The sequence below is a fragment of the Sitophilus oryzae genome, unplaced genomic scaffold (assembly GCF_002938485.1).
Source record: "Sitophilus oryzae breed Bouriz unplaced genomic scaffold, Soryzae_2.0 scaffold_1494_pilon_pilon, whole genome shotgun sequence".
Taxonomy (NCBI): domain Eukaryota; kingdom Metazoa; phylum Arthropoda; class Insecta; order Coleoptera; family Curculionidae; genus Sitophilus; species Sitophilus oryzae.
Window position 1 is genome coordinate 796,329 of NW_022146163.1, and position 24,801 is coordinate 821,129.

At 32.9% G+C, this 24,801-nt stretch overlaps 1 protein-coding gene across 2 annotated transcripts in view; it reads right to left on the reverse strand.

The window, feature by feature from the left end:
* Positions 1–24,801, reverse strand: part of LOC115877466 (toll-like receptor 7) — a 250,597-nt gene that overhangs the window by 200,346 nt on the left and 25,450 nt on the right. For both annotated transcript variants that reach the window (XM_030893620.1, XM_030893619.1), the window contains exon 2: positions 4,913–4,959. The gene's annotated coding sequence lies outside the window, so the exon portion shown is untranslated. The remainder of the gene's footprint in view (positions 1–4,912; positions 4,960–24,801) is intronic.

Consider the following 24,801-nt stretch of genomic DNA (forward strand, 5'->3'; position numbering starts at 1 on the left):
GATGTCAATTAAAGAGGGGAAGTGACAGCGAGACCTGGAAGATGTCTGCTATCTTGCCGTCGACAAAAATTTGGATGCGCACTCGTCGAAGCTCATTCTCCCACTTCCATATCTCTGGTATGAACACAATCGAACGTCAGGAAGTGGTATCATAATAGTAGAACAATACTTATTATATTGTCGCCGAATTACAATGAAAATTCAGGATTCAATTTTCAATTAAACGTCAGGAAGTGATTGTAATTTAGCTCATAAGATTTAATTCCAACTAACATGGCAAACTGAAAAAAACATCTGTGATCTATTTTAATATGTTTAAATGATGTAGCAAATTTGAAGGTAGGCTTTATCAGGAAGTATTACGATCTGAATTACACAATGGCAACACTGCACAAAATTCTTTTAAATTTTGTTTGTAGAAAACTGTTTTCTTTTAAATTTATTGCCCTCTATTATGTAGTAGCGAAACTACCACATCAAAATATCTGATTTGGAGACAGGCTTTTAAAGCCTGTCTCCTTTTGCTACCTACAATTTTATACATGTAACGAGGCTTCTGTTGCGTAGCTAGATATTCTGTGGTATTACCCTCTAGACTTTTTAAAAATTCTTTCAGTTAACCTATATTATAATATGATCCCAAAATGTCATTTTAAAATTACAAAATAAATGTAAATTATTAATTTAAATCGATTAAAATATGTTGTGATACTTAACGATTAATGAATATCGTCATTTTTTAGATATTTTACTACAGTTTTTCTGAAGTCATTTGTAATAGATTCGGAGCCTCAATTTCGGCAGTGTCTTTATCAGTGTTTTGTCACTTTATCAGTATCATTTGTTCATTATCGGCATCGTCTCGACAAACCATTTAAGTCCCAGTACTTCCAATTAACTTCAGAAGCACTATATCAATCATATTCAAATCTAGAATACTACTTTATCTAAAGAAGAAAAGATTCGACTAATGTGTACTACCAGTCATCACCTATGCATGCGAAACCTGGACACTTAAAACGGACATTACAAAGAAACTGCAAGTCGCACAACGCTCAATCGAACGAAATATGCTGGGAATAACCAAGAAAGATCGTAAAAGAATAGAGTGGATACTAGTGATGGGAAAAACCGAGCGATCGCTTGAGCGAAATATCGCTCGTAATTAAAAATACGGGTTTTCGTCCGCCGCTTGTTGTAAGTACTCGTTAACGCCAAGCGCCAAGCAGTAAGTTGCGTGCGCAGGGTACAGATTCTTTCGGTGATGAATGGCAAGTAGCAAACGACGAGCGATTCGCTTGGTCGCTTGTTTTAGTTTATTTCAAAGCATTGTCGATGTAGGTTGTAAAATTTTATCTCTCGCAACAGATAAATATATATATTCGGCGTCATATAAATTTACTACCTGCAATGTACCTATGTAGAAAATTCGCTCGGCTTTTTATCGAGTATGTCACATTAAAATCGGATTTCAATTTATTTCATTCTAGGATCGCTTGGTGCTCGTCACTTGCATCGCTCGTTCATAATCGAGCGATGTCGGTTATTTCAATAATCGAGTACTAGAGCGAAATTTCGCTCGAGTGGTCCCATCACTAGTGGATACGACAAAAGGATCCAGGTAATAGATGTCATCCACAGAATCAAATCCCTCAAGTAGCAATAGACAAAGAAGGATGAACAACAGATAGACCACAAAAATTTACAGCATGGTACCCACGACGAGGAATTAAGAGACCTAGAGGAAGACCAAGCCTGAGATGGGACCAGGATATTAGGAAATTAGCAGGGATAACTTGGGTCCGCATAGACAATAATGGGCCCAACTACAAAGAAAGTATCTAAATATGTGATGCATGCTACACCATAATTGGAAATAGTTGAATAAGCTGAGCATGATGATGAATGATTATATCAATATTGAAAAAAGGTTCCCCCTATGTTTAATTATTAATGTTAATAAAATATTCTTATTTATTACTTTATAAATGTTTTACAGAGTAATAAGATACCAGTTTTTTTTCATTAAGATGATAAATTCTTGGTAAACCACAATTTTCAAACCAGTAGGTGTAGTTTTCAATTACAAATGAAATATGAGTACTCGGCATTTTATGGTATCTAATTATACGCCTCTGAGAAATTTAACGAAGATACGTTAGGTTTAGTTGAATGAAGTTTAACTAAGTAACAATTTACTGCTGTATGTACAGAACAAAGATTTTAATCGCAAAATACACGGTAGTAAGTAGAGCTATAACACTACGCTAGTAAAACTTCAATAACTAATTTTCATAGATTTAGTAAGAACAGATATCACATTGTGCATTTTAACCCGATCAAACAACCGGGGGTTGACTACGTACTGTAAAAACCAACTGAGATAAAGAAGGCGACATTGCCACATCTCAAATTTGCGCCTATCTACTTAGTTTGATTTGCAGAAAAGGTGACTTCTTAAAACCTTCACCGGATATCAATAAATCTCAATTTCTTAATTAAATTAATAGTTTATCTTTAAAGAAGCATGCGTAATAATATTTATTAACCAGAGGATCTATGCGTTACTATTAAAGGACATGTTTACTGTTTAATGTGCTGAAACGTCTAGAACTATTGGCAACGTCGCTGCTAGTCTTCCAGAATGAAATGAGCCGTCCGTCCCACCACCCCTCGCGACGGCCCTTTGTCCGTTATAGCGTACTACGTTTAGCTTACGGTGTGTTTGAAGTCGGAATCAAGGCCGAAGTGAACTTTTCAGTGGTTTTCAGTAGTTTTTGTTTTTGTTTAACGTACTTTTGAATCTGCGAATTTTCAATATGGGAGGACAGTGTCAAATGTGTGGAAAAATAAGCTCAAATTACCCGAATTTGTCTTTTTCACAGGTAGGTATTGTTTCCGCCGTAATCGTAACATAGGCGTCCCACAAGGGAGCCTCTCAAAATTAAAGTAATGTCTAATTATATTTGTTGAATTTTGATCTATTAAAACAAGAACGTAGTAGCCGGTAATTGAATTATAATTCGTCTCAATTACTACCTAACTGTTCAGATCATAACAAATTTGAATATAAACGTTGCATTTGAAACTTTATTATATGCCAGAAAATGTGACATTTTTCTTTAATTGCGTCATATTTTGGTCATTATATACGATATTCTAAAGGAATTTTGCTCAACAAATAAACAAAGGTGTTTACCCGACCTTTTTACATTTTATTGCTTAATTATATCTTGTATCTGCCCCTTCGGTCTTGTTTAGACAAAGTTTTTTACCACCGTACAATACAAATACCTCTTCCTAGAGTTATTTGTACGATGTGTTTACCTTTTTTAGAATGGGACGAACTATAAATAATTCTTAGGCTACTAGTTTTATACATACCTATATACAGAGTGACCCAGGCCTCCAAAAAGCTTTTTTTACCTATTACGTTTTTGGTTTGTGATTTTTATTTCAATCTTTACATAAGATCGGGGCCATTGTAACGCACATTTTCAAAATATTTTTGTAAACATACAGGGTGATTCAAACCGCAATACATATGCTTAATACAGTTCATGAAGATTGGGACGTTTAACTAAAATTTGATTGTCTGATTAAGCTACCTAAGTAATGGATTTGTAAATAAACGTAATATTCATTATTATGCGACAGAAAGCCCATACTGTAGCACACAGATTTGATACTTTTAATGATAAATGCCCTCTATTGAGAGACTAAAAGGATAAAAATAAATATTGATTTTAGGTATAGGAAGTTATTAATAATACAAGATTAAACAACTATTACACAGTACTTCACAGGAAGCTATCGATTGCGAACTAACTAAATCGTTACTAATTACTAATTTTGAAAAGTTCTTTTTAAGATCAAAAATGGTAAAACTAAAACCTAAACTATCATTTGAGATTAAACGGGAAATTCTAAATAATGTTGCCTATTCTAAACAAGAAAAAATTATTTATAAGATTTATAACACCTCAACAATTAAATTTGCACGAAAAGAATATTTCTGTTTGCTGTAGGTAATTTTCTCAGATATTAAACGGGAAGTTCTAAGTTCTCTTCTTCTCTCAGGGAAAATACTTAAATAAAAATGACTTTTTAAGTCAAAAAAAGTCAAAAGGACAAGTTATTCCAAAAAAGGACTGTCCTTTTCAAAAAAGGACAGGTGGCAACCCTAGGTATTTCTGTAATGGAAATGTAATGGCAAATCTACAACTTTAGTTTGAAAATATGTTCCGGCCACCTATGATTACAAAAATGTCTAAAAGGTGCTTTACCATTGCCTCCATATTCTAAAAAAAAAAATTGAAAGAAAAGTCACTAACCACAAACCTAATATAGAACTGTTTCGGAAGCCTGAGTCACCCTGTAAGTATTCAAAAAGTAACTGAGTGTTTATATAGAAGTAACTGAAAGTATAAATTGAATATCGACGTTGGAGCGATTTTCGAAAACTACCTACTAACGTTTCAACATAAGTATATGTGGGATATTAATTATATTATTATATTAGACCTTATAACAAAACACATCTAACGAAAAAGTGTTAATGTAGTATATTAATATGGAGTAAAAATTTTACTAATTACTTTACTTTTTACTTTACTAATTAAATTAGTTCCAAAAAACGATACGCCACTGGCCATTAGAACAATCCAAATGCGCCTAGTTGCCGGGGTCGGAAATTTTAGACTTCTCTGTCTCTTCTGTCCTTGTTTGACACATTGGAATGTTTGATACACTACCAACGAGTATTTATGAATGAGATGTTCGGTCTATCTTTATAATGTCTTTGCTAATTTTGAAACAAACGTTTACTATAGTGAATGCTATAATGCTAATAAAAGCTTCTTAGAGGACAATCCATATTTGCAATAAAAATTCATAAAGAAAGTATACTTACTTAATTGACTTATTGTTGATATGATTTTGTCCAAATGTTGAAAATATCTGAAATTTAAAAGAAATGCAATAAATTAAAATGTCGGCCACAAATACAACGTAAAATAGAGTTTTGTATAAATCTATAAAATTTACTTTTTTATGGCATAGTCTACACATATATACCATATCACATATATATACATATATCACATCATATACCTGGTGTTTTTCAAAAGTGGCTTAAATAAACGAATATTAGTATATGATATAAATCGGGATTGATTGACGTATTCAATTACTTTCGGCCACTTTTTGTTTTACCGGAAATGACCACAACTTTTGATTTTTAAATAGTACCCTAAGTATTTTTAAGTTACATGATAGAATATAACATTCTGAATAGAACATATTATATGTCAACTATTGACATTTTCGTTTAAAAAAAATTATCATTTTAAATTTCAATCTAGAGCGCCATGGCTGTGCTAAAACCACTAATTTTTAATCACGGCGCTTTGGAAAAATAGATTTGATAGTCTAATGGTTTTTGTGTCTTTTAATGGCTGATTAAAAGATGCCCGTAATCGTATTTTCAATCATAACTCAATTTTTTCAAATGGAACAAGGATGACTCAGTAGCATATTTAGAAAAATCATCTTTTTACAAATAATTTTGTACCCCATACTTGGTATTTCGAGTAAAATTGTCGTTACATTTATAGAAAATGTCAAAAGTTTACATCTGATATATGTCATTCTAATCAGAATATCATTTACTATCAAATAAAGTAAAAAAACCTGAGGACACATTTAAAAATCAAAAGTTGTAGTCATTTCTGGTGATGCAGGAAGTAAACGAACTAATTGAATCACTTTTGAAAAACACCCGGTATTCTATATAACTCAAACGAAGTTCAACCAAAATATAATTATTAATAAAAAATTATAACGCCTATAGTATAAGGTACAGGTATTGCAAATTTAATTTGTTTGTTTGTTTAATTTTAACAAGTTTTAACAAATTACCAATATAATAAGTCAAACGAATATAATTTAACCCCAACTTTTTCTAATATAAACACTTTACACTATCATACTCTTATTTAAATATAAATATCATAATAAATAAATCGCACCTCTTTCATTTTGTTTATACTACCTAAAAAAGCATAATATTATTCATTTCTATGCCATGGAAATATCATTATATACTAACTAATTAAATTAACTAGATAACAGATTTAAAAGTTGAAAAATCCGAGTAATTTTTGATGGATTATGTCTCTGGGGTAATTAAGATTGGTGAGATATTTTGAAGCTCTCTAATAAATTAAATTATAATTAGGGACGCAGGGACCTGATGTTTATCATCTATAAATCGCGTAAACTAAATAACTAAAGCTTCCTTAAAAAAACTTTGTGGAATTGAAATGACGTTAGCAGGTTTAGGACCAGGAAAATAAAAACTCTTTTCTTCGTAGCAACTGTTAAAATTGCCTTATATCTATCAAAAATATTAGATAAAATAGTACCTTAACCGCAAGGGAAGATTAAATGATACTTTAACAACAAGGATAGGTTAAAAACTTTATTTCTTCTCACACGTTTCTTAATTGCTTCCATTTTTGTATTCCTTTTCATAAGTTATTCGGGATTTAAATGGAAGTAGTTTGGATATGGCGTTTGTCGCCTCAGCCTGAATATCTGTTGGTAATTTACTTATTTCGTTTTGAGCCATTTCTGGCTCCAATTCAATCAGCAATCGACACGAAAGAGAGTTAAAAATTATTCACTCAAAACTGACAACTAAAGAGACAGCTTTATTTATTTGTCAAATTACATAGAATCCAACGCCAGCCCAGCACAATATTTTTTCTGCTCTAATAAATTCCTTGAAATAATAATTTCTGAATATTTTTTAAAACGTAACTAGCTATGGAAAAAAATATTGTTTTATAGACGACGATAAAATTGCATCATCGTCACCCGAAATTAATTCACGAGCGATGAAATCGCTCCTTCCAAGTTCTCAGAATGTTGTTAACAAAAGTTTCATCTTAAAATCAAATTTTAATCAATCACAATTGTTTATCTCCATCATTTACCGGATTAATAACAACACTGACAGAAATTACAAATGCTCAATTACAAACAATTCATTATTTATAGTGATTTACATTCATTTTATTAAATTATACGAATATTCTCGGTGATTGTTGGTTTGAAATAAATATAACAGTGTCCTCCAATGAAAATTCGAGTTACTAACTCTAAATTCTAATTCTGAGCTGGCAAATGAGCTAGATGCTTTACCTAGACCGGTATTCAGAAGCTACAAACTTATCGATGAAAATATGCATGCTGTCAAGGTTTGTAGACTTTCAGGTTTATTATAGTGATTTTCTTAGCCGCGTATGGCACAGATCGTTACCCAGTGTTGCCACAAGCTTATTTTTCATCGGGATAGATTGTCACGAGATAACGGGGTTAATTTTTTTACAAAGGGGTAAAGCTACCCCAAAAAGGGTAGCTGTGGCAACACTGCCGCTGTGTGACACTGTCGTGTGTCACGACCTTGAATTTTTACTCCCAACGCGCTTAAAGAAGTTTCACTTCAAAAAATCGATTAAATCTAAAAATTTGGGATAACAATACCCAGGTAGATCGATCGAATCATCGTCTCTATCCCGAATAAAAATGATATATAGGAAAAGAAACGGCATCAAAGGCGAAAACCGAGCCCGATTTGCGTATGAAAGAGAGGCGATATGAATAGAGCAGATGTTAGTTCTCGTCCTCCGACCCCCGAACCCCCCTCAATTCGAACACGACTAAGCTTTCTTTTATTTTCGGGGTCGCTTGTAACGTGTGTGTGTGTGGAATTTTTGGCCCTTCGCGTCCTTTTATTATTTCGATATATGCGCGTTGCAAAAAAGTGTTGTCTAGAAGTCGGATTAGAAATAGAAACCAACCAACCTCGCATAATCTTCTTGTAAGATTTTCATTGACTTTTAAAAATTTAGTAGTTTGGTACGTAATAAGTCTTTATCAATATTTCTGTTTAAGATTTTCACTGATTTTATTTATTTAATGATGAGCAGTGGTAATGCAAGTAAGTAAAATTCGCATGGCCTTGATCTTGCCATCTAATAGTAGCCTTAAAAGGCCTGAGAGATTTGAATTGTACAGTCCTTCAATTCAATTCAAATTGAGAGTTCTACAGGGCATCCCCAAAAAAAGTTACACATCAAAGTTGTGTTTTTTTGTAATGGAAACACCCTATATATTAATTGATTTTCGGATTCTAGGAAAAAAATAAAGGTAAGTTTCATTCAGAGAAAAAAGAAAGAGAAATGTAAGATTTTTGACATATTTAACATTTTCTAAAAATGAAGAACAATTTTTAAATTTCATTTTTTTTTTGAGGGTAAAAAATCTTGGTAGTGTCGGATTCTTACCTTCTTACCGACGAAAAAAACCGCCTCCTTTTACTTCACCAACTGCAACGGAACCGCTCGCGCATTACTTCATCGCAGTGGCCAGGGCCTATTTTTCATCTGGTCGGGCCAAAACAAAAATTCGGGCCCTCTTTTCCAATAAAATTCAAAAATTCAAGAAATTATGAATATTATACAACCTTTAACAGGCCCCCCAGACAACCGGGCCCAAGGCCCGGGCCTTATGGGCCTTATGGTAAAATAGGCCCTGGCAGTGGCTGTATAAAAAACTACTCTAAATCATATTGCTGGTCTCTTTCTCTCTCACTATATCCCTCATTATGTTTGTCACATCTTGACAGTCTTGTTCAGTTCCTACCAGTCTTTCTACTACTTCATCAATATCAAATATTCTACCTGTTGTTCTAAAGTATTCTCTTCTTCTTTCATTCCATCGGAGACACTTGAACAAAGAATGTTCTACATCCTCTTCTTCCTGGCATTGGTTACACAGAGGGGTGTTTGCTCTACCTCTTATATGTAGATACTTTCCAAAGCAACCATGCCCCGATATTGCCTGGGTGAGATAGTAGTCCACCTAATAACAGGGTCGATCCAACCACTTCTTCACATTTGGAATCAGTCTAAACGTCCATCTTCCATAGGTCCCCTGTGTCCATTTTTCCTGCCACCTGGTTATCAGTAAGTCTCTGGCTATTCTCTTAGCCGTACCACTGTACACCTCTTCTCTCTCTTTTATTAGGGGATCTATAGGAGGAATTCCAGATATGACCCCAACTCCTTCTCCTGATATGGTTCTATATGCACTGCTCACCCTTATACATAACACTCTTTGCACTCTAACAAGCTTCTGCAAATGTTTGCAATTCTCAACTATTTTGTGCCATACCGGTGCGGCATATAGAATTTGTAAATGCACAACGCTTGTCAGGATCCGTCTTTTGGATGACCTAGGACCTCGGATATTTGGCATCAACGAGGATAGCGCCCTAACAGCAATTTTACTTACATGCTCTTCAAAAGTTAGCTTGCTGTCTAGCCATACCCCCAGATATTTCAATGCCTTACTCGGTCCAACTTCTGATCCCAACATTTGAAAAGATATGGGAGTCATCTTCCTTCGTGTTGTCAATATTACAACCTCAGTTTTATGTGGTGCCAACTGGAGTTGATGGTCCATCATCCAGTGTGTTACTCTTGCTAGGGCGGCGTTTAATTCATTACTGTTTCCTCATTATGTGACGTTACAACCATAGCGACATCATCAGCGAAACCAATTAAAGTCACGCCCATTGGCATATCAATCCGGAACAGATCGTCGTACAGAACATTCCATAAGGTTGGTCCAAGTACCGATCCTTGTGGGACACCTCCACTAATAGTAAAATCTTGCGTCTGCCTGTCTGCTTCTAGGATTAGTTTCCTGCCACTTAGGTAAGATTGGATAGTAGCTAATATAATATGATTGTTTATGCCTCGCCTTTGTAACTTTTCTACAATTTTGTCCCAGGAAGCGCAGTTGAATGCGTTTTTAACATCGAGTGTTACCATAGCGCAAAATGTTCTATTCCGGTGAGCAAAATTTGTGGCATCTTTTGCAATCTGAATTACATTTTTAATAGCGTCAGTTGTTTGCCTTCCTTTCCTAAAACCATATTGGCGTTCAGAGAGGCGTCCGCTTTTTTCTAACTCGCTGTTTAATCTGCCCAATATAAGATGCTCATAAAGCTTTCCCTCTACATCAAGCAGGCTTACTGGATGATATGAAGAAGGATCTCCTAGAGCTTTAGAATGTTTTGTGAGTAACACAAGCTTAGCGGTTTTCCATTCATTTGGAAAGATTGCTCTGCTGGCATATTGGTTGTATACGCGTAATACATATTTTGGATTAATCAAAACTAAGTGTTTCAACATTTCTGGAGGTATATATAGGTTTAGCTATGAACATCAGTTATTTTTGATCCTAGTGCACCAAATGTTTATGTTCTTGTGTAAAATTGAAGAAAATGTAAAATAAAGTAGAAACTTTTTTTGGTTTTACTAATTTTTTTTATACGGTCAAAGAAAAAAATTCATATTTTTTTTTAAATTACTAAACTGACTCATACACAAAGAGCAAGAAATGAATTCTGTTTATCATTTTAATTCAATTCAAAACACAGTCAAAGAATATCCAAGTAGAATTTTATATAATTTAATTAATAAAAAAGTGTTCATATGAGCCACTGGATAAATTATTAAAAAAATATTTTTTGCTTACTGTGTATAAATTAGGTTTGAATAATCGAGCATTGTAGGAAACCATATGCCTTTTCGCTTATGATATTAACCAAAATTAAAAACATGTGGCTCAAAGAAAAATATACGAAGCACTTAAAGACAGCCTGTACAGTTCCGGATGGTGTATCCGATTGAACACCTTTAAGGCATAAATGTTTCACGTGAATTACAGTTTACTTCATAAAATTATTACCATAACTGTTTAACACGTGCTCTGGAACAGCTTCTAGCCGATATAATATTATCCAGATATTTTTTCCGGGAATTGTGAGGGAATACATTGTATGTATAATACCACAACATTTTTTTTTGTAGGAAGTAATTAAAGGAAAGCGTATTCTATGGTTATAAATAAAAACGGTTTGTCATGAAAGTTTTTTTCTAAATCATATGCGTACCTGAATTCAAAAGTCATACAAGTTACAAAATTTGGTTGGCAGTTTAGTAGGTACAAATGAGAGAGAAAAAGTTGAAATTTTAATAAATAAGTCATCTCTAGCTCTATACACAAATTCGAGGTACGAGCATGGGTATCTCGGTAACCGTAATAGATACGAACATGGTTAAATTGAGGCAAAGTTGCGCTTTAAGATGTTCACCAAGATGCCATAAAAAAGATTTAAAAATAAAAGTACTTGTAAGAAAATAATAATATACAGGGTGCTACAAATTCGAGGTACGAGCATTGGTATCTCGGAAACCGTAATAGATACGAAGATGGTTAAAAGTTGGGCCTTGGGATGTTCACCAAGATGCTATCAAAAAAGTTTTTAAAATTTCAAGGATTGCTGAGTTTTTTGGAAACACGAATTTTTTGAAAATCAATTTTATTTTTTCCTGTCGTTACTTTTTAGAAAATGAAAAAACTAATTGCACATTCTCGTAGCCACTTTATTAGGGCTATCTTATAGTATTTTCAAATTTGAGTGAATAAAATTAATAAAACCTACACTTGAAAACTAAATCTTAAATAACTTAATGTTAAAAAAGATTAATGTTAGGTATATTGTGTAGTTAGTTCTCTAATGCACGCTCAGCCTGGGACACTGTATGTATATGGTATAAATACATATATTATCGTTGATTGAAAGAACTGGAAAGATAGGCAACCTAATAGGCAAATTCGTGAAAATGTTTTTTTTTTATTTCTCCTTACGTCTCAAGTGCTGTACGGTGGAGACACCAATCGTTCTGCGGTCAACGCATAAAACACTTATTTTCTCTAATTCGACCAATAAAGACATATCGAAGACGGTGTGGATCTGAAAGCGACAGTGTTGCTATATTAAAATGTGTAATATCTGTAATAAGTTTAACGAAAATATCTTTGGCTAAAAAATCCGGGTTTATGTATTGAAAATTTATTCGTGTTAAACATACAGTGTGTCCACGGATTGACTCCCAAAGAGGGAAAACTTTTTTATTGGTGGGTTTATGAAAAAAAGTTATTCTTCATAAAAACTCCTGCTTGAGCTTAAACGACCAACAGGAATATTATTTTTACAAATGTATATACCGAGTGTTAAAAAGTTTAAAAAATATGGAAAACGCTAAGAACAAAGTACTTGTATATGTAAAAATACGATGAAAAGTTATTAATAAATGTTCTAGGGATTGAAAAACTACACCACGTTACCAAATTTTATCTCACTACCTAAACGTACAGGGATTGGTAAAAGATTCCTCTCCATATAAAATACCATTTACTCTAAATTAACTTAATTTCTTTTAAATCCTTGTTTACCTTTATGCAATTTCATTACTTCCCTTTTTAAATTAACTAATGGAGGCTATAAAATAAAACTCGTACACGATTGATTATTAAACTTTTTTTTAGAAAACGAATGAAAAATAAAAATATTGTTGCAAACAAATAATAGATAATAAAGGCAGGTTGTAGCAGGTGTTTTTTATATGGAGAGGAATCTTTTACCACTCCCTGTACATTTAGGTAGTGAGATAAAATTTGGTAACGTGGTGTAGTTTTTCAATCCCTAGAACCTTTATTAATAACTTTTCCTCGTATTTTTACATATACAAGTACTTATTTGTTCTAAGCGTTTTTTATAACCATATTTTTTAAAATTTTTAACACTCGGTATATATATTTGTAAAAATAATATGCCTGCATGTTTTTTTCAATCAAAGGTATTATACGTACTCTATGGTGTATAACCAGTGTTTATCGATTCTTTTTTTAGGGTTTTCATCTGAAATCCGTTGTAACGGCGAATAAGCAAAAACCATATAAAAAGATCCCATAGCAAAAAAAGATGCATTAATTCCTCATATAGGCACACCTCCAGCAATGCATTCATAATTAATTAACCTTTATATTCGCTATTTGTTTGCGAACTTTGTCGGGCTAAACAAATTTGTTGCGCCCACGCTCACATCGAACGAACTGCACAAAACAATTACGCTGTCCATTTTAGAGCCGAATTGACCTTGTCGCTCCGCAAACTGGCGGCAATTTCAATTTTGCCACTGCGATGACATTGCCGTGCTCGACCCGATGCATTCCAGTTTTGTTTTAATTAAATGGCACGCCCCGACCCACTCAAAGTTTATTTAAAATATGCACTTTGTCAGCCTGGCTCTATACGTAACAAATTAATCATTTAACGTAATTAAATGAGTAGGTAGTGTGTTCTGATTTTAATTATTTTGGATAAAGATAGAGCAATGTCAGTTAAAAATAGAGAATACGATAGAAATATTACATATGAATTAGGTGATCGTTTACAAGCGTTCGGCATTTAACGTTTTATGTAAAACTGGCTAGATATTTTTACACAAATGAAGAAGGAAATTAAAGATCAAGGATTATACTATATCCGTATTGTAGCACATTTTTAGACAACTTCTTTATTTTTAAGATTTTGATGGTGAAACATCTGTATTGTAAAAATTTAGTCCAAACATTTGTATTCCTTATGTTTGGACTAAATTTTCTCGAAAATAAAGACATAATTCAAAATTCCGTTACAATACGGAAATAGATTGAAGTTTTGTGGTTACAGTAATATATAATTTATATGGTTTTGTAACAAATTGCTCGCTATTTTATGGCAAATGCTGAAGCTATGCAAACTTTAATCAAGCCTTAATCCAAGCACGTGTGTTTGGAATTTTAGGTGTGGCTTAACACGACAGGATCGGGCTAAGCCTTAGGCAGATTTATACAGGGTGGTTCAAGCGGTGATTCCCTGGTAAAAATAAAGGGTAATTTATTATACCGGGTGGTGCAGCGTCGTTGGAAACATATAAGAAATCCCATGCAAGTTTTGAACTGTCTAAATATTCGCTCCCCTGTTGATTTTACAGCAAAGTCGTAAATATATTTTTAAAGTTCTGCGTTTACTGAATATACATGTCAAATTAGAACAATTTTAAAAAATGCCGATTTTAACTAATTTAAGAAAAAATTGCATCTATTTTTAAATTGAAAAAGTACGTCAAGTAACCTGCGTTTTAGAAGATTATAAACATTTGCGAATTGTTTTTGCATTTTGGTTCGTGTTATTATTTACGTGTGTTTTGTGTCTTTTGAAGTTAAGTGGAGGAAAAAGCGAGTGAAAATGAACTGTAAACCCAGAGCATAGTTTATAATTAATATTTGGTGCCCATAGAAAGAGTGTGTTATACGCCAATAAAGTCATCAGTATCAGTAAAGTTTGTATACCATCTTGTATATATATATATATATATATATATATATATATATATAAATATAATCTAGCATATGGTAGTAAACAGGAGTAAACTGTAAGATAACATCACACGATAGGTAAATAGAGAGATATCGGTAAACCGAATAGCGTCATGCAGTATTTACGCGTACCTTATTTTGACAGTTACAATATTAAAGAACCTATAAAGAGGCTTAGGTTTACAGAAGATGACGACTTAGCCCTTCTATATAAGAGAATTTGTTGCCCTAAACCCACTGGCACATGTTGAACAATAAAGCACTGGAAATAAGCACTTTAGCGCTTTAGTTTTAAAATACCTAGTAAACAAAACAATTTCAAAGTTTTAAATTCAAAGTTAGGTTAAGTTTAAATAGCGGACGCGACGCGAACAGAGTTCTTTCCGATCCGATAACTATAAATGAAGAGAGTTAATACCACCTCACGTAAAGGAAATAACACCTGGCGTTATTAACGTCCATGCACGCTATTCGGTTTACCGATATCTCTCTAATAATAGATTTTAGTACTGCAGAAAGATAATGTCAAAAAGGGTGAAAAAAATTTAAGATTAAAGTTAAGTAATCAACTGTTAAGGTATAAAATTCAGCAATAGAATATATTGTTGTATTTACCTATGTTGTGTTTTATTTATTCTTGTGCAATATTAAAAGAAAATATTTGTACAGAAGTAATATTGATAAATATAATAAGAAATGCAGAAAATTTTTTGAAGCTTGAAAGTAAGAAATAATTATTTTTATATTTTTTTAGTATGTGATGTTTTGTTTAAAATACATCCTTGTTTGTTTTGTATTAACACATACTATATTTTTTTAAATAAAATAACTCGATTTGATGTTTTCAGTTTTATACAGTTTTTTTCTCAATATTTTGAAGTAATCACTCGTCACTCAAACTTTAAATATATTAATTTTCTGCTATGCGTTCCATTTGTACCAACTTATATCTTTATAGAATAAAATAAACTACTTTGAAATTAAAATGACAGACACATCTATCACTGTCAAGGATTTTGTAGTTGGACAGACTATATAATAAACACTTTAATAATGAATAAAATAAAGAAATAAAATCGTCATTAAAACAAATAGAAACAAATTTAAAAAAATCTATTTTTTTCAGTCCGAAATTTTTGTTTGTTTTGGGGTATTTTTAAACTTCTGCATAATGGCTTTGCTTATTAGTAAGATTCAGTCTTATGATTTACTACATTTTAAAGACTCTATTTAATGGAATCTATGGAGTCGATAATTCACAATTTTTATTTCGACCGTTTCAATCTCACCACTTTGACAGCCTTCAGAAACTTCATCTTCCAATTCATTTAACTGATCCATTATTTTAACTGATTTCACCTCAAAACGTCAGATTCGTTAAAATTACAATATTAATAAATAAGTGTATAAAAGAAAGGTTCGGCAATAGTGCGTCGGGCATCTGTAGCTATCTGTAGCTCCTAGAATAAAAAACTTGGGAATTTTGTTGTGAAAGTGCAAACCTAAAGTATGTACTAGGATATATTTCAGGAAAATATTTTGACTTCTATAGGGTGGAGAGTGGCTCAAAAAAGTGTGAGTGGATCGGGATGATTTTTTTTAAATGGACCACCCTGTATATTATTGAATTTTTGGCTTCCTTTCAGATCACTTTACATAATCCGATATAATAAGATATAAGTAAATATATTTCTGGCGTCAAAATAGCCAGTGACATATTTTCGCTATCATCAATATTTGAGCAAACACCCTCATCTAAAGTATTCCTCCAAAACTTTCTTATAATTTCAGGATTAAGGTAAACTTTGTTCCTTTGTCTCCTTTTGTTCCCTTGTTTCCTTTAGCAAGGTTTTAGTTGTTTGGTATTCGCGGTATACGGTGGTCTCGTAAAATTAATATTTTATTTACATTATGCGAGGTTTCCTGGCACCCCGAGACACCCTGTACATTCTAAGAAAAAGTGGAATTTTTGCTGGATTATTCCTTTATCAATACCTGTACCTGTCCGATGACATTTCTGTATTGCACTATGGTATTTACAGCTTTCTTACTATATGGATTGTTAAAGTAAATACAGGTAGGGCCAGGTGATTTAACAGTGACCTATGTTTCTTTGTACCTGACCTTTACAATGCTTTTGCGCCTGAATCCGTCACTCTTTTGTACTATTTCGTTACTTGCCCTAGGGACGTCTAGACTATTGAAAAGAATAAAAAACAAAATCCTCTGTATTGAACATGTATAGTTGATTTAAAAAAAAAAACTCAGACGCGCATTTTTCCTATCCCACAATATTTAACTTTCCGTTAGTGTATTATTATTTTTTTGAGCAAGAAGAGACAATGACAAAACCGTCATTGCCAGGCATGTTTCTTTCAAATTTGGGGGCACTAGTGCATGGTAGCATGTATACAGGGTGGCGCACCTCATTCGCCTCCGTTGATTATACGAAAACGGAAAGATGTAGAAACAAAATATTTTAGGGGTATATGTGGGGAGACAATCTGCACAATTTAATATTATTTTGAAATATACAGGGTGTTTTAGAACTAAGATCCATACCATAGTTACATTTTTTCTTATGGAACACCCGGTATTTTATTTCATTTTTGGATTCTTCGGCCCAAAAAAAGGTATTTACTGTAAGGGTTAAATATGTTTAAAATCTTTGGTTTTTGAAATATTTAAAGATGTTTAAATTTGCATGCTACAATAGAATAGACTATTAACACCCTGTACATTACTTTTCAGAATTAATTCTTATGCTGAGTTTAAAGGTGAGAAATAAACTTTACTGAAAAATGGTATTAGTTCCTTAAATTTATACAGGGCTATCAAAAGTTGCTGATCTATTTTAAGGATATATTTTATATAAAAACTTTGTTATTTCAAATGTAACACCCTGTATTTTTTTAAATAAATCCAAGCACATTCAAATGCTCTTTTAAACTATATTAGGGTTTCCTATACCTATCTAGCTCAGATTTTGAATAAAAAGCGATTTTTAAATAAAATTGTAATCAAGATGGCTGGTGTCGCCATGGCAATTTTATAGTGACAGTTAGTAACTATTTTCAAAGTCGACATTATTTTATGGACATTATTATTTATAATTTATAACAGTTTACTTAAATTGACCTACAATAGTTTAAGTAAGTATTCATTATTTTATCAAGAAAAATAAAGCAGTATCTGCTGGCGGAACGAATAGATGTTACTAGTGATATTATTTTGTGAGAAAAATTGCTTCTTGGCCTCAAGGGCTTATGCTCAAAGATATCCAAATAGGAATCTTCCTAATAAGAGTTTCTTTGAAAAACTTCTTGTCCTATTTCACCTGGTAGTGTGGTTTATAAAAAACCTATTAGGCAGAAACCTGTCGTTGGAAGTGAAGAAAATTAATTTGCCCTAATTCGCTCTTTTATAGAAAATCCATGCATCTACAAGTCATCGTAAAATAATTCAAAGACTACTTCTTCGTTTTTCTTGATAGAATAATAAACACACATTTAATAAATATTATTTATTAAACTATTGTAAGTAAGTAGTAAATTAAATAAAAGTAAACTGGTATAAATTTAAATAAGTCCATAAACTAATTTCGATTTTGAAAATAGCTACTAACTGTCACTAGAAACTTGCGATGACAAGACTAGCCATCTTGATTACAATTTTATTGAAAAATCGCTTTTTATTCAAAATCTGAGCCAGATAGGTATAGGAAACCCTAATATAGTTTGAAAGAGCATTTAAATCTGCTTCGACTTATTTAAAAAAACAGATAGTGTTGCATTTGAAATAACGAAGTTTTTATGTAAAATAAATATTTAAAATAGACCAGCAATTTTTGATACCCCCGTATACAGTTAAGGAAGGAATAACATTTTTCTGTAAAGTTTATTTCTCTACCTTTAAACTCAACACAACAACTAATTCTGAAAAGTAATGTACAGGGTGTTAATAATCTATTCTATTGTAGCATGCAAATTTAAATATCTTTCAATATCCCAAAAACCAAAAATTTTAAACATATTTAACCCTTATATTAAATACCTTTTTTTGGGCCCAAAAATCCAAAAATGAAATAAAATACTGGGTGTTCCATAAGAAAAAATATAACTTTGGTATGGATCTTAGTTCTGAAACATCCTGTACATTTCAAAATAATTTTAAATTGTGCAGATTACCTCCCCACATATACCCATAAAATATTTTGTTTCTACATCTTTCCGTTTTCGTATAATCAACCGAGGCGAATGAGGTGCGCCACCCTGTATATACATTAATAGATAGTTCAATTTTGTAGGATAGAAAAAATGCGTGTATGCGTTTTATTGAAATCAGTGTACTTCTTTATATTGCTCCTCACTACTAGGATTACATCTTCATTTCGTTCTTCAGTTTCATTCTTATTCTTATGCTACAGTTGCAGTTATTTTTCAAAGAGTTCAGCAATATATAATATATCTCACATTCAGTCTCACTAAATCAGTCAGACCGACACGTAAGAACCCCCCTTTAAAAACGACCAGCACAGTCACAAACAATTAAACCAGTAGTGTACATTAACTTTTATTTCGGCCCTCGTAAATGCATTTTTGAATCGTAGAAACCAACACTTTCCATGCATCGCATTCTACTGGCGCCATAAATGCACATCACAGGACGCACGTCGTATAACTCTGTTGCAATATGCATGAAATACTGAACGAGAAAAACAGTTACTGTGTCACTCGAAATAATTATCGTCATTTCGGCTTTCATCAACACGGAATGCTTATTAAAAGTTATGTTGGTGGCGGAGTTGTTTAGCAGGAATATAGTTTCAAATTAGCGCAAAGAATTTTGAGCGAAATTTGTTGTCTGAATGCCTCACAAAGGGGAGGGTGCGAATATGACACTTCATTAACTTTAATGATCATTCACAACTCACAACAGGAGAGAAGTTTATATAGAGAGATGTACAAGAATGGTGTTTATCAACGACATTGCAAATTTAGACATTAGGCGATTTATTAGATGGCAAATTTAGACGATACTAGTTTCACTTGGAGCGGCTCAGATGTTACGGCACTATATATAATACTATATTCAGTGACTTACGCACCATTAAATCTTGGTGCGATTCTAATCTCCTATGCTTCAACCTATCAAAAACTAAAGTTTTGTCATATAAAAGTACTATACAACCTTTTGTACTTAATAACACCACTATTGACGTCGTGGACTCTTAGGACGTGGAAATTCTTAGGACTTGTTGTAGACAACTCGTTAAAATGGGACCTGCACATCGAAGCTTTATCAAAGAAATTAAGCGCTGGCTGTTTTGCGCTAGATCAGTTTCTAATAACTTAACTTATCAACCCCTAGAATAGTCTATCAAACTTCAAAAGAGAGCAGTTCGATATTTATTGGGACTAAACAGTAGAACTCACTGCCAGAATTTCTTTAAAACGTTCAAAATACTGACTCTTCTTTCCTTATTCGTTTTTGAATCCGTTTGCTTAATCCGCAAGCACATATCTGCTATTCCTGAAAGGCCATCTCACCACTATCCACTTAGGAATGCGGAGATTTCGGAGCACGATCTTTATCTGCCAACCCCGAGCTCAGAACTAGTTAAATACTCAGTACTGTACAATGCCAAAAAAAATGTACAATCATCTGCCTTTGAATATCAAGTCGCTTTCATCCTTTCCCGCATTTCGCAACGCTCTGAAATCATACTTACTGGAGAGAGCCCTATATGCGGTAAACGAGTTTTTTCTTCATGTTTAATCATGAACAATTTTAAATTTTAAAATTTTGATCATCTCACGCACTGGTCAAAGGTCGAATATTTGATATTTTATAACTCTTAAATAATTATATCCATTTACAATTTTCCTATTGTAAAATTTTATTAACACGCCTTTTTTGTGTTCTGCAATGTCCATGTATTAATGTAGTAATTTTAATGACGTAAATTTTTTTGAATTTTATGATTTGTATTGTGTGATATTCTTTAAAATGTTTTGTCGATGAAGCTATTTTGGCTTTTTGTACAATAAAGCTTTATTTATTATTATTAGAATGTAGAATGTTTAGGAGGGGAGTTAATCACCGCGACCTTACAGATCTATTGTGTGTTCCTCTTTCTTGAGTTATAACGAGTAATAACTCATCATACAGTCTCAGGGCTTTAACAAAAGCCAGTATCTGAGACGGCTCCACAGAGGCCAGCTCTCCATCCTCGACATCAGCCGTACCAAAGTATATGGCATGAACGGTCGTTGTCTCGGTACACTCAGTGATAAGGTGTTCTGGTGTTTTCCCATTTTCCTCACAGAATCTGCATTCGCCCTTGTTTCTCAGCTTTAGCCTACTGAGGTGTTTGTTGAGGAGACAGTGTCCTGTTAGAAACCCCGTGACAATCAGAAGATTGTTTTTACTTAAATAAAGAAAAATCTTTGATTTTTCTCGGTCGTAATTTCTGAGGAACTTTTTCGAGTGTCTTAGACCGTTGGAGGTCACCCATTCCAGGTTACGGATGGAGTTTTCCAGATTCTTCAGTTCCGCTTTCAGTTGTTTCCCGCTTGAAAAACAGAACGGTTCTGGTCCAGTTATTGGAGTGTTCGCTCCTTTTCTAGCTAGATAATTTGCTTTTTCATTGCCTTCTATCCCTTCTACCCCCCAAATAAAATTTGGCAATATAATATTTCTCAAGTAATTTTTTTTTATTATTAACAAATTAACTGTCTAGGTTTGAAAAACTCTTTAACCTTACTCCTTACTCGTTTAAAAAACACCTTTTGCATCCATAACCTCGTTCAATAAATAAACTATTTTAATCGTGCTTTTACAGTGGCTCCAGAACAAACAAACCTAACCATCCCTATAAAAGTCCCCTTTTCACACATACAATCGTTTGAGAATGCTTAGTTTATTCCAACTATATAACACCCGTTGATTTACCAGGAATATAAAAACACATAAAAGCGATCAAAGGCGCAGCTAGAAGTATTTTCAATAGGGGGCACAACAAAAATAATAATAAAATTTATACATAGCTACAAAAAAAGTTAAAGAATCTTTTTAATTCAATGTAATAGAAATAAATAATGCATTGCATGTACAATCATGATGCACAAATGTAGATTTGAGCCATGTGTAGTTACCGTTTCTTTAATGGCTTAAAAATAACATACGTGATAAAAATTTAATTAATAACAGAGTTTAATAAAAAACATTTAATGTTGGTGTTACCTAATTACTAACTATAGTTTGCCAAACGAGTTAAGCAAGATTTCGCTCATTTTATGCAGTATGTCCCCGGATTGTCTTTAGAAGAGGAAAATCTTTTTTATTGACATTTTGAGAAAAATGCATTCTTCTAAACGGTTAATCCCGTTTATACTTTTCCAAATTTTCATACTTTTTTAGAGAAAATAAAAAAAACATGAAAATAAGGTTAAAAGTGCTAAAAAATCAAAACGCGTTTCTATGGTAATATAATTTAGTTTTAATTCTTTTATAGATTGTTATTTATACAACTTTGACGTTAATTAGTCAGATATTTTGCTGTTTTAAAATGCTAAAGAAGCACAGAGTTTATTTAGTTCAGTGCTACGAAAAGAGTGATAATAGTTATCGAAAAAATGATACTTTAGCAACAGCAAAAAATATGACGTTAATCAAAATTAATAATAACCATCTATCAAAGAATGAAATCAAAATTATTTTACCATAGAAACGCCTTTTGAATTTAGAAAAAATTCAACCATATTTTCATTTTTTTTTTGTAATTCCTCGTTTTTTGTCTGTCCTTTTTGCATATGGCTTTTTAAATAAATAAACATGACATTCCACCAATAGACATGCATGTATGCGATGATTTTTTTTGCCAAATTCCATACCTCTTTCGCGTTGTCTGTCGGCATTTTAGCCACGAAAAAATGTCTGTCAACAGTTTTACACGTTTCTTGGCAACGGCCCAGCTACGTCCAAACACCGGTTCCCATTAGAACACCGAAGTTAAGCGACGTAAGGCGATGCTAGTGAATGGACGGGTGACCGGTTCGAAACTTTGCATCGTGCTGTTGTCCAAAAAGGGAAAAGTGTAAAATCTATTGATACACATTGCTCATTCACGCCGGTTCAAGTCCGGATGAGATCGGACATCTCGAGAGTAAGAGTTAATTTAGACACTTCCTAAGTCGGTAGGCCATTGACCATGATATGGCCGAGGACCGCGGTTCGGATTCCGCGTAAACAAGTAGGTCCCGTCCAGTTTAGCCATTGCAGCAGAAAGGAGACGTTAACTTGAACCTCACACACACGTTTCTTAATAATAAATAAAAGCTATTTGGCAATTACAACTTGTGTACCTTATAATATTTTTAGTGTCAAAATTTCACCCTTTCGCTTTAAGCCCCGGGATCGCGCAATGGCTACACAACAGGATACTACACAAGAAAAATAAGCCATATAACGATGATAAGGTTGTTTATGTAGTCAGCTCTCCGTCTATAAGTGCCACAATCTACCTCACAGTAGCTACGCCACTGGAATCCTACTTCTTCCCTGCGATCGAATAAAACGCAACGGTTAGCTATAGAGACTAAACAAACATACTTTTTTCCCGTACTTTCGATATTCCCACGCCCGCCTGTAGGCGTCTGGATAACAACCCTGAAAATCATTTGTTTGACGATGAAAAACCATTAGTATCTGTCGTTTTATTACAAACATGGGAGAAAACATCACGAATAATTTTTTTTCGGTTGGTACTTCTTACTTTTATTCTTTGTTATTTTATTACATTTATGCATAAAAATACATTTTTGTTTGTTGTAGTTTCGAATCTTATATTTGTTTTTTCTCTCTTTTAGTGGCGATATATCGTATGCTCGAAAAAAACTCGAAAAAAAACGGCGTCATGTACAGCTGGAAATACAAGACAATTTAGGCGAGGTCAATCTCTAGACGTTATTTATTAAAAATTAACATAAAACTTGGCAAAAATTAAAACTAATTATAGAAAGATGATATAACGTTTCCAGACACACAAGTCTATTTCCAAAAAAATATTTTTTCTCGAATTTTGAACTAGACCATTTAAAATTTAAAAATCATTTTTACCCAACATAAAAATAAAATACAACCTTTTTAAGTCCAACTGGTTGTAAGCGCCATTAGAACTAAAGACTAGTACCGGCCAAGTAATGACGTCTAGGGCTTGACCTCGCCAAAATTATCATCGATTGTCATTCCCCAGCTGTCTTTGATTCCATTTTTTTCGATCATATGGTATTAAAACCATGACTCTATTAAATATTTAGAACATTCATGTAGGGAACAATCGCTGTTAGAATCCATTTCACTAGTCCGAAAAAGTAGCGAAATAAGCGTTCGGCGTTTAACGTTTTTTGCAAAACTGGCTAGGTATTTTTACACAAATGAAGAAGGAAATTAAAGATAAAGGATTATACTATATCCGTATTGTAGCACATTTTTAGACAACTTCTTTATTTTTAACATTTTAATGGTCAGACATAAACAAAATATTCCTTATGTTTGGACTAAATTTTCTCGAAAATAAAGACATAATTTAAAATTCCGTTACAATACGGAAATAGATTGAAGTTTTGTGATTACAGTGATATATAATTTATATGGTTTAGTAACAAATTGCTCGCTATCTTATGGCAAATGCTGAAGCCCTGCAAACCTTAATCAAGCCTTAATTAAAGCACGTGTGTTTGGAATTTTAGGCGTGCTTAACACGACAGGATCGGGGTCAACCATGGGCAGATTTCTGAAATATAATATATATTCGTCAGTGAAACGTGATAACCTGCTAACTCCATTTTTTACGTTAATAAGTTTTTTTATACCATTAGAAAGAGAAAAAATATCTATATAAATATATATCTATAAGTAGGGAAAGCAAACATATTTTTTCCCATTAAAGAAAATTTTTTATTTTAACTCAATAATATCTGCTAACTCCTAGTGATCTGAAATAGCCTCCGAAATGCTGCTATCTCCGTAATTTTCATTACGATCACGCTAAAGCAAACACACAGATTAGTAGTCGTATGTTTTTTTAGTACAGTACGTCGATCCAGGGTCGCACTAGGCCAAAGGGGCCCGGGTGACAATGTAAGGAGGGGCTAGTGTGTTTTTTTTGTGTATTTTTCGCCTTACGTTTTGGTCAATTTTTCCCTATTATATGCAGGGTGAGTCTTAAATAAGTGCAAATATTTTTAGGGTAGTATATTTCGACCCAAGAAACACGATTATGAGGTTTCTTGGGCGAATTTTTTTTTTGAAAATTTGGAATTTAAAAAAAAATTTTTGGATTTTTCTTTAATTTTTAGTTTAAAAACCTACTTTGTTTGTAATATGGTAGGTAGTAGATTAAATTTACAAGAAAGAAAATCCAATGATTCTCAAAATTATAGCAAAAAATTGGAA